The sequence below is a fragment of the Leucopleurus acutus genome (assembly GCF_964270905.1).
Source record: "Leucopleurus acutus genome assembly, chromosome: 2".
Taxonomy (NCBI): Eukaryota; Metazoa; Chordata; class Mammalia; order Artiodactyla; family Delphinidae; genus Leucopleurus; species Leucopleurus acutus.
In genome coordinates, this window is record NC_139143.1 from 160,667,903 (window position 1) to 160,675,505 (window position 7,603).

Here is a 7,603-nt window from a genome sequence, read left to right on the forward strand (position 1 = left end):
TGATAAAACCGGTTGTTCTGATTTCAATTATCATTGCTCAATGAATAATCATTGCAAATATGAAGACTTTTTCTTCTCATCAGAATCACTACCATTCAGCACCTGGGGATTAACAGAGGGGATCAGGAAACAACCTAACCCTGAAACAAATGATCCTACGACTTTGCGGATTCATAAGTAATACTGACCTCACAGCGGTCCACTAGAAATCAGCTCCTAAACCACAACAGTACAACTAAATTAGACTATTTCTTTCATGTCAAGTGGCTCCCCACCCACCCCCGCCATGTAGAAATCTTACTGTACATAACAGAGCAGATAATTACAAAGCCTCCTCATCAAGGAAGCTCTACTTGGCTGTCAGGCAGATTTTATGCTATTCTCAAAAGAAAGTGATGTGTTCTCTCACTTATTAAGGTCCATTCAGTGACAGGCACCTACCATATGCTACTGTATTCATTTTTCAGTAAGTACTCTACAAGATAGGTATTATTAACCATTACTTTACAAAGGAAGAAACTAAGGCTCAGACAGGTTAAGAATCTGACCCCCCCCCCGCCCCCCCACGGAGGGTAAACACCTTACAGAGACAGAATTCTTTCCCAGGTCGGACTCCAAGGTCAGCAACTACACTAGCCCCTCCCAAAGGCACTTTTTGGCCAAAGTATTTCAAATCCATTTCCTCCTACAATTAATCTACTAATATTATGTTAGGTGCTTTGAGTCTCTGTGGGAAAATACTAAAATGACCTTGTAGCCCTCCTAACTAGTCACAGTGCATGCATGCAAAACTGAATAAACAAAATGAAAAGAGAGACTGTAAGACATCAGATAACTCACAATCAGTTTGCTGTGAGCACAAGGAATAGAATGGAAAAGAACAACTTGCTGGCTAAGGAATGTTCTTCTTAGGTTGTATGCCTGAGGCTGGAATGAACCTCAAGGAGGTCATTTGTGACCTTAATAATGTCCTCTGCTATTCTCCCTCCAGTGAATGAGGCAAACTTGTCAAAATACAAAAGGTGCCTTAGAGTCATCTCTGCGTCAAGTCAACGCTTCCAACAGGAGAGGAAATGCTGTCCAGTGGAATGAGCACTAGCCTGGGAATCCAGTAATCTGGCATACTCTTGGCTGTGCCCTTACATAGAAATGACCTTATCAAGGTCATCACACTCTTCAGGGCCTCAGTACAAAGGGTGTGCCTGAAAGAACCAAAGGTCACTTCCCGAGCTAAGATGTAAGAGTTTTTCTTTTTCTCATCATATTCTATGGTGTTAAGAGAACACTGTTTAAGGGACTTCCCTGTGGTCCAGTGGTTAAGAATCCGCCTTCTTCTTCTAGGGATGCAGGTTTGATCCCTAGTCAGGGAACTAAGATCCCGCATGCTGCAGGGCAGCTAAGCCCACAGGCTCTAGAGCCCACAACTAGAGAGCCCTCGCAACCGCAACGAAAGATCCTGTATGCCCCAATGAATATCCTGTGTGCCGCAACTAAGACCCAATGCAGCCAAATAAATAAATAAAATTTTTTTTTAAAAAAGAGAAAATACTGTTTAAGAGTAAGGGCTTCAAAAAAAAAAGAGTAAGGGCTTCACAAATTGTGTAAGAATTAAGAGTTACAGACTTATGTTTGAATCTGGGCTCTGCCACTGACTGGCTATGTGACCTTGAGCAAATTATTCAACTCCTCAGTTTCCTCATATGTAAAAATGAGGGTGGTAATAGTACCTATCTCGTACTGTGTGAGGATAATATATATATTTATACCCTTGCTGGTTCAATGTAAGCACTCAATAAAAGGCAGTAACTATGACATTCCTGAATTTTATTCATATATCTTTAGTGGCTCAGTACCTCTGAACTAAGAAGTTAGAGAGGGGAATTTCAAAACTGCCTCAAAAAGACACCTACCATGGCCCCACATTTCACTCTGCTTTCTCTGTAAGTGGAGATAAGGAACCTTGAATCTTTTCTAGTGCCATGAATCAGTTTTGCCCAAATGGAAAATGTGTAAGCAAATGAAGTAACAATTATTTGTTATAAGGATTAAATAAGATGACAGACACAGTCTGTAAAGTACAAAGCATTAGTATGATTTCTGCTTAGAAGACAAAGCTGATGTTCACAAGGTTTTAGTATAAACTCAGATCTACTCAGACCTCCTGGGAGTTCAAGATTTCTAGGGTGGTCAGTTCCAAATTATATCAATAACAAGGCCCAGCAATTGGCCCTGGGTTAATGCAGAATGTACATGGGCTAATGTAGAATGAAAGTGTCACTGGTGCTGAAGAACAACCGCCAAAAAATGCTTGCTGAATAAAAAAGATATTTATATGTATACACTTGTTTTTACAACCTCGACCAGATTTGCTAAAAAAGAAACTAAGTTATGGATGCCGTAACGGTCTTCATATTTGATTAACTTAATGACTAAGCCAAATGAAGCTGAGATGATCAATGTACAAAATGTACAGCAAGCCCTGTTTTCCCTCATACTTTTGACTCTATCTTCCACACTGCAATGTAATTGCAAACATGAGGGAGGAGACCCTCACCTAATCATATCAAGACACAAAGGAGTTAAGACTTCCAATTCACTGGTCTCCCCTTGAAACCTGAATTATTTAAAAGTTTCCATGCAAAACTGGAATTGCAAATATTTTGTTGTAACCAGTTTTAATTTTACACATCATTGAGGATAAGCATATCCTAGGATCACCCCACAGTTTGAAGAAGGTACTAGGTTTTTAGATAGGTCCCAGTATTTGGGGACAAACATCCTAAAGAACTGGTGATGTTTGAAAAAGCTCCCCAGTGAGCTCTTTACACTATGCACTTGGTAGTTCCTCACTGCTTGGCATTAATCATTTCCATATATAGAAAGACTATGTCAGCAACATTCTGAAGCCTGGTTTTAAAGGATGCAGATTCTTAAGCTTTCTGTACATATTTTCCCCATTATCTACCTGGGTTCAGAAAAACTCCAGCAGTTTACTTTGTAAATCCCTCCCTTCACAATAGAAACCAAGGGATACAATTTAAATACCTAGTTGAAAAAATTATAATCTATATGGTTACCATTCTGTGGTTTGAACAGTACAACAATTCTTTTTGTAATTATTCAAATAAATACAAATTCTTACTCAAATTCCCCACTCAATACACTCCTAACACCCAGAAGTCAAAGAAAGATGATCCACTGTGAAATATAAAACTATCTGGGAGTTTGACAAGTCAGGCTTATGTTGATAGTATGACATAGTAGATAAAACTACAAGCTTTGACATCAGGCAACTTGGATTTGAATCCCAGCTCAACCACTGAGTGACACTGGACAAGCTACTTAACCTCTCTGATCTTCAATTTTCTCATCTGCAACATGGGGATGATAATGCCTACCTAACAGGATATGTGTTAAATGTGCTCCAAAATGTCAATTCCCTTCCTCTACCACTTTCCCCTTTTCTCTTGAAAATTCAGTTGCATTCACATAAAACTGAGAAATGTGAAAATCACAGGAGTTTCTTGAAAATGGTATAAAAACAAGTGTAACGTCTATCTAAAGCTGAAAGAACCACCTAAGACAGACAAGGAAAAACAAATTAGTAAAACACAGAGGTTTAACAAATGTGTTTCCATGATCCCCAAACCTTGGGAGGAGCAAATGTAGAACAATCCAAGTTACCACAATTCGATGGAAAAGTAAGGTACCCCAATAAGCTGACTCTAACAACTCTCAATTAGAACAAAAGCTTTTTGAAATAGGAACCACAGAGAGTTGACAAGTCCTCTAACTTAAGATAAGATGCAAGAAGCTACGCACCAGCTTATTTTTGTTCCCAGCTGCTTATTTAAAAAAAAAAAAAAGTGTGTATGAAGGTGGGTGTATTTTTTAGTCATATATAAAAGGAAATAAATGAGCCAAGATCCAGGATCTCTGTCAAGCGCTCTTCCACTAAACAGGAACCTAACAATATCCTTTCAAACAAATAATTGCAAAGTATCTGATATTTGCTAAAAAGAGCAGCTTTGGAAACTTGGAAACTCAGCCCTGAACTGTATCTTTCCTAGAACAGTAAAACTTCATGTAGAACATCTCAAAACTAGCAGCACGGTCCTGAGACCCGATAATCTATAACTACTCTCTTAATATAATCCCCAAATCGTAAAATTCCAAAAATGCTTCTGCTTTTTCACTCCTATAGATCTGTCACTACTTAATGCTGTGCCTCCTAGGCTCGGCACTCAGTTATTAAGACCATGCACACCTATCCCATAGAAACCCTCTCTCAGTCTGGGTCTGTTTATTTGCTCCTCACACCACTGCCCAGGTCTGGTAACTACGGACTCCAGGGCTCCACCAAAACCTCAGTGTTTCAAAACCGGGACTCCCTAGCAAAATTCCTGATCTGATCCTATTGTTCGCCGGGTATGTTTCTAGGGCCCTGATGCCCTCTCCTCCTATACCATGCCCTCAGACCTGGCACCCGTGGACATCAGGGTCATTCCCTGTGTTACACTCCAAGTCTAGCACCCCTGGATCTCGAAGATCCTCTCAACCTGAAACTCGGGTTTCAGTGTTTCCAAACCTGGCACCCTTGGCGCTTGCACGCCCCTATCCCGGGCCATGCACGTTCCGTGAAGGGTACCTCTGGAATTTGGAGTGCCTCCCACTCCCGGCCATGCACAGGCTACCCACGAAGTACTGGCCAGACCATCTCCCACTCTTCCCCTTTAAGGCCTCTAGGCTCGCCCCCAACCTCCACCCCACGCCTGCGCCGTAGGGGGTCATCACCCTGCAGCCAGAGAGCCCCAGACGCGCGCATCCCTACAGCCTCCGATTCCTTCATCACCCCCTAGGCCAGAGCCAGCGCGACCAATAACGTGCCAGGTCCTCGGCCTCCCCGCCACCGACCAATCACGAGCGAGCCCCCCCGCCGTCGCCTTCCGCCAATGGGAGAAAGCCCGCGGGTCGGGCCGACAAGGCGTACGGACCCCACGAGCGCAGCGGCGGCGACAGCGGCGGGCACGGCGAGAACACAACATGGCGGCGGGCAGGCCGCACCGAATTACAGCAGCAGCCGCGCGAGGGAAGTGAGGTCTCCGCCGAAGGCGGGAAGCGCCGCCCCTCCCCCCGCCGCCGCCGCTCACCTCTCCCCCTTCCTCCCGCGGATGCTCCCGCACACTCACACGCCTCTGCTTAGAAGTCCAAGGAAGAGCAGGAGCCGCCTCCGCGCTCCTGCGGAGTCGGGCAGTGCAGAGACCTGGGCACGGCGGAGGGGAGGGGGAAGCGTGCGTCAGGGAGAACGGAGCGCGCGCGAAGCGGGGGTACAAACAAGATGGCGGCCACGCCGTTTGCACCGTTTCCCCCCTCCCCCTCACCTTCCCCTCCCCCTTCCCCTCGGCGCTTCGACTCCCAGTGTCTTTATTGCGCAGAAGCTTAGTTGCCTGAAGTCTCGCGAGATATGAGAAGGGGCGATGACTTTGTGAGGCGGAATGAGAGGCGAGAACCTTCTGACCCCGCCCCCCTTGGGGGATTCGGGATTCGGAGGCGTTTAGTAGTGACCTGTGTGGAGCGTTCCGTGTTTGTGGATCTCTGCTTTGGTGCGCCAGCTTTTGAATTTTAGGGGAATAAAGTTTTTGTGAGTTTTTTTTTTTTATTTGGGAGGACGCAGAGCTGGGGGCTGGAGGGCGACGTGGGAATGCCAAATTAAGTGCGCCTTTAATGATAGCTACCAGTACCGTAAAAGAAGGGCTATAACACCAAAACTGTAAAATGACATACTCCAAAATAAAGAACATCACTTCCCAATAGTGGTCACTTGTTACCTTACGTCGACATGGACATTGCTTTTCTCACTTGAATGCAGTTTAAAACTTTTAAAAAAACAATTGGAAACTAAACTACAATGAACATTATATCTTTTTCATACTTTACTGCTTTAATCTCCACAATTACTTGGTCGAAGGCATCAGCATTATTTTTATTTCACTGGTGATAAAACTGAAGCGCAAAAAAGGTTAAATTGATCAAGGCTCCGCAGCTTAGTAAGTGTTGAAACTCAGTTTAAATAGCCCCCAAACCTGTAGATAAATGCATCAAATATGTATTGAGTAGAATTAGCTACAGGCACAAAGAGAAGTGAGACTGCTCCTGCTGGTGGTTACCTTGAATTTTACAAATGACCTTACAGCCTTTCTGAGACTTGGGTTGCAGGGGTCCTCAACAATAAAATCAATACACTATTATTATTTCCTTCCTTTGATTTTATGACCCTGGTGATAAAGTAGTTGAGAATAGTGGAATAAACCCTTGACTTGAACTCGGGGAAATCGTTTTCAACTCCAACTTTAATAAATCTCATTTCAGGCATTCAATGAATATTTGATGAATGAATGAACAAAACCTAACTAGTTATAAGACACCTGACTTCACTGAGTCTCGATTTCTTCATCTGTAAAATGATCTAATTCCTACCTCCTGGGAGTGTTGGGGAGATTGAATGAAATAGTATAAGGGCGAGTGCTTTGTAAATTGCAAAAGTGTTATAAAGAAGTTAGTGATAATGATTTTTCAGACCTGAGAAATGGCGTAAAAAATTAAAAACAGACTCAAGAAATAGTATGTTGAGATAGATAAGCTTAGCTAATGGGAAAAAGCTAGCTAAGTCTACAAATGTTTATTGAGCAATTATTGCATATACTATGCTTGTGAAAGAGAAGAAAAATGTGCAGGAAGCAGCACAAATTAGTATTATTAGTTATCATTCTTGTAATTAAGTATTGACAGTATATAGGGGCTGCAGTCAGTTTCCCTCTGGGAGTGTGGAAATCAGGTTGCCCTCAGAATTAAACTAATAAAAATTTACATAGTAGAAGAAATTAGCTAATGGTGGTAGTAAACATATTTTAACAACTGGTACTTCTCAGGCACTGATCTACCAGATGTGAATTCCAGGAAGGGTCCAAGAGATATCCCTCTGTACTAGGTGTTAACCCTTCAGTTGCTAGTTTTTAAATAGTAGGTCCCAGGGGAGGGGAGTTGTCAGGAAAGTTGGAACAGCAGCTATTTACCATCTAGTACCAAAGTATTTCAGTATTTTAGTAGTCGGTATTATAACTGGTGTCAGTCACACTAGTACATACAGGCTGAATATTAGTCCTTGCTGTAGACTGTGGTTATCAATATTCTCTGCCCTTCCTTTTCTAAAACCCTCCCCATCTGGCCTGTCCCTAGGAGGTTATACTTCTCACCCTAATGCCATCAAGCTAGGCTTTGTTTTGGTCAGTGAAATGTGAGTAGAAATAGCTTGATCCAGTTCTGAGTAGAAATGTATGGGCCATCTCATGATTCCACCATATTTTTCTTCAGCCCTGAGAGGATCATGTTCCAAATAGAGCTGCTTTTCTAGCTTTGGTCCCAGAATGAAGATGTGCAGAGCCACAGCTGACGCACAAGACATGTAATGTGAGTAAGAAATAAACCTTTGCTATAAGCCACCGAGATTGTTTTAGTTGTTTGTTACTGCAACATAACTTAGCTGGCCTAAACTGGCAAATACAGTTCTGAAATTAGCTATCTGTAGGGGTAAGCCAAGAGCTTA

The 7,603-nt window shown here is 42.8% G+C and overlaps 1 protein-coding gene across 2 annotated transcripts in view; it reads right to left on the minus strand.

Annotated features, from left to right (window-relative positions):
• The window catches only part of NFYC (nuclear transcription factor Y subunit gamma), a 63,799-nt gene extending 57,852 nt beyond the window's left edge, over window positions 1-5,947 (minus strand). Inside the window, exon 1 of one of the 2 annotated variants that reach the window (XM_082860632.1) lies at window positions 5,190-5,947. The gene's annotated coding sequence lies outside the window, so the exon portion shown is untranslated. Of the gene's footprint in view, window positions 1-5,150 lie in introns of both variants that reach the window. The other variant, XM_082860631.1, reaches the window with a different exon arrangement.
• Window positions 5,948-7,603: the final 1,656 nt, after the last annotated feature.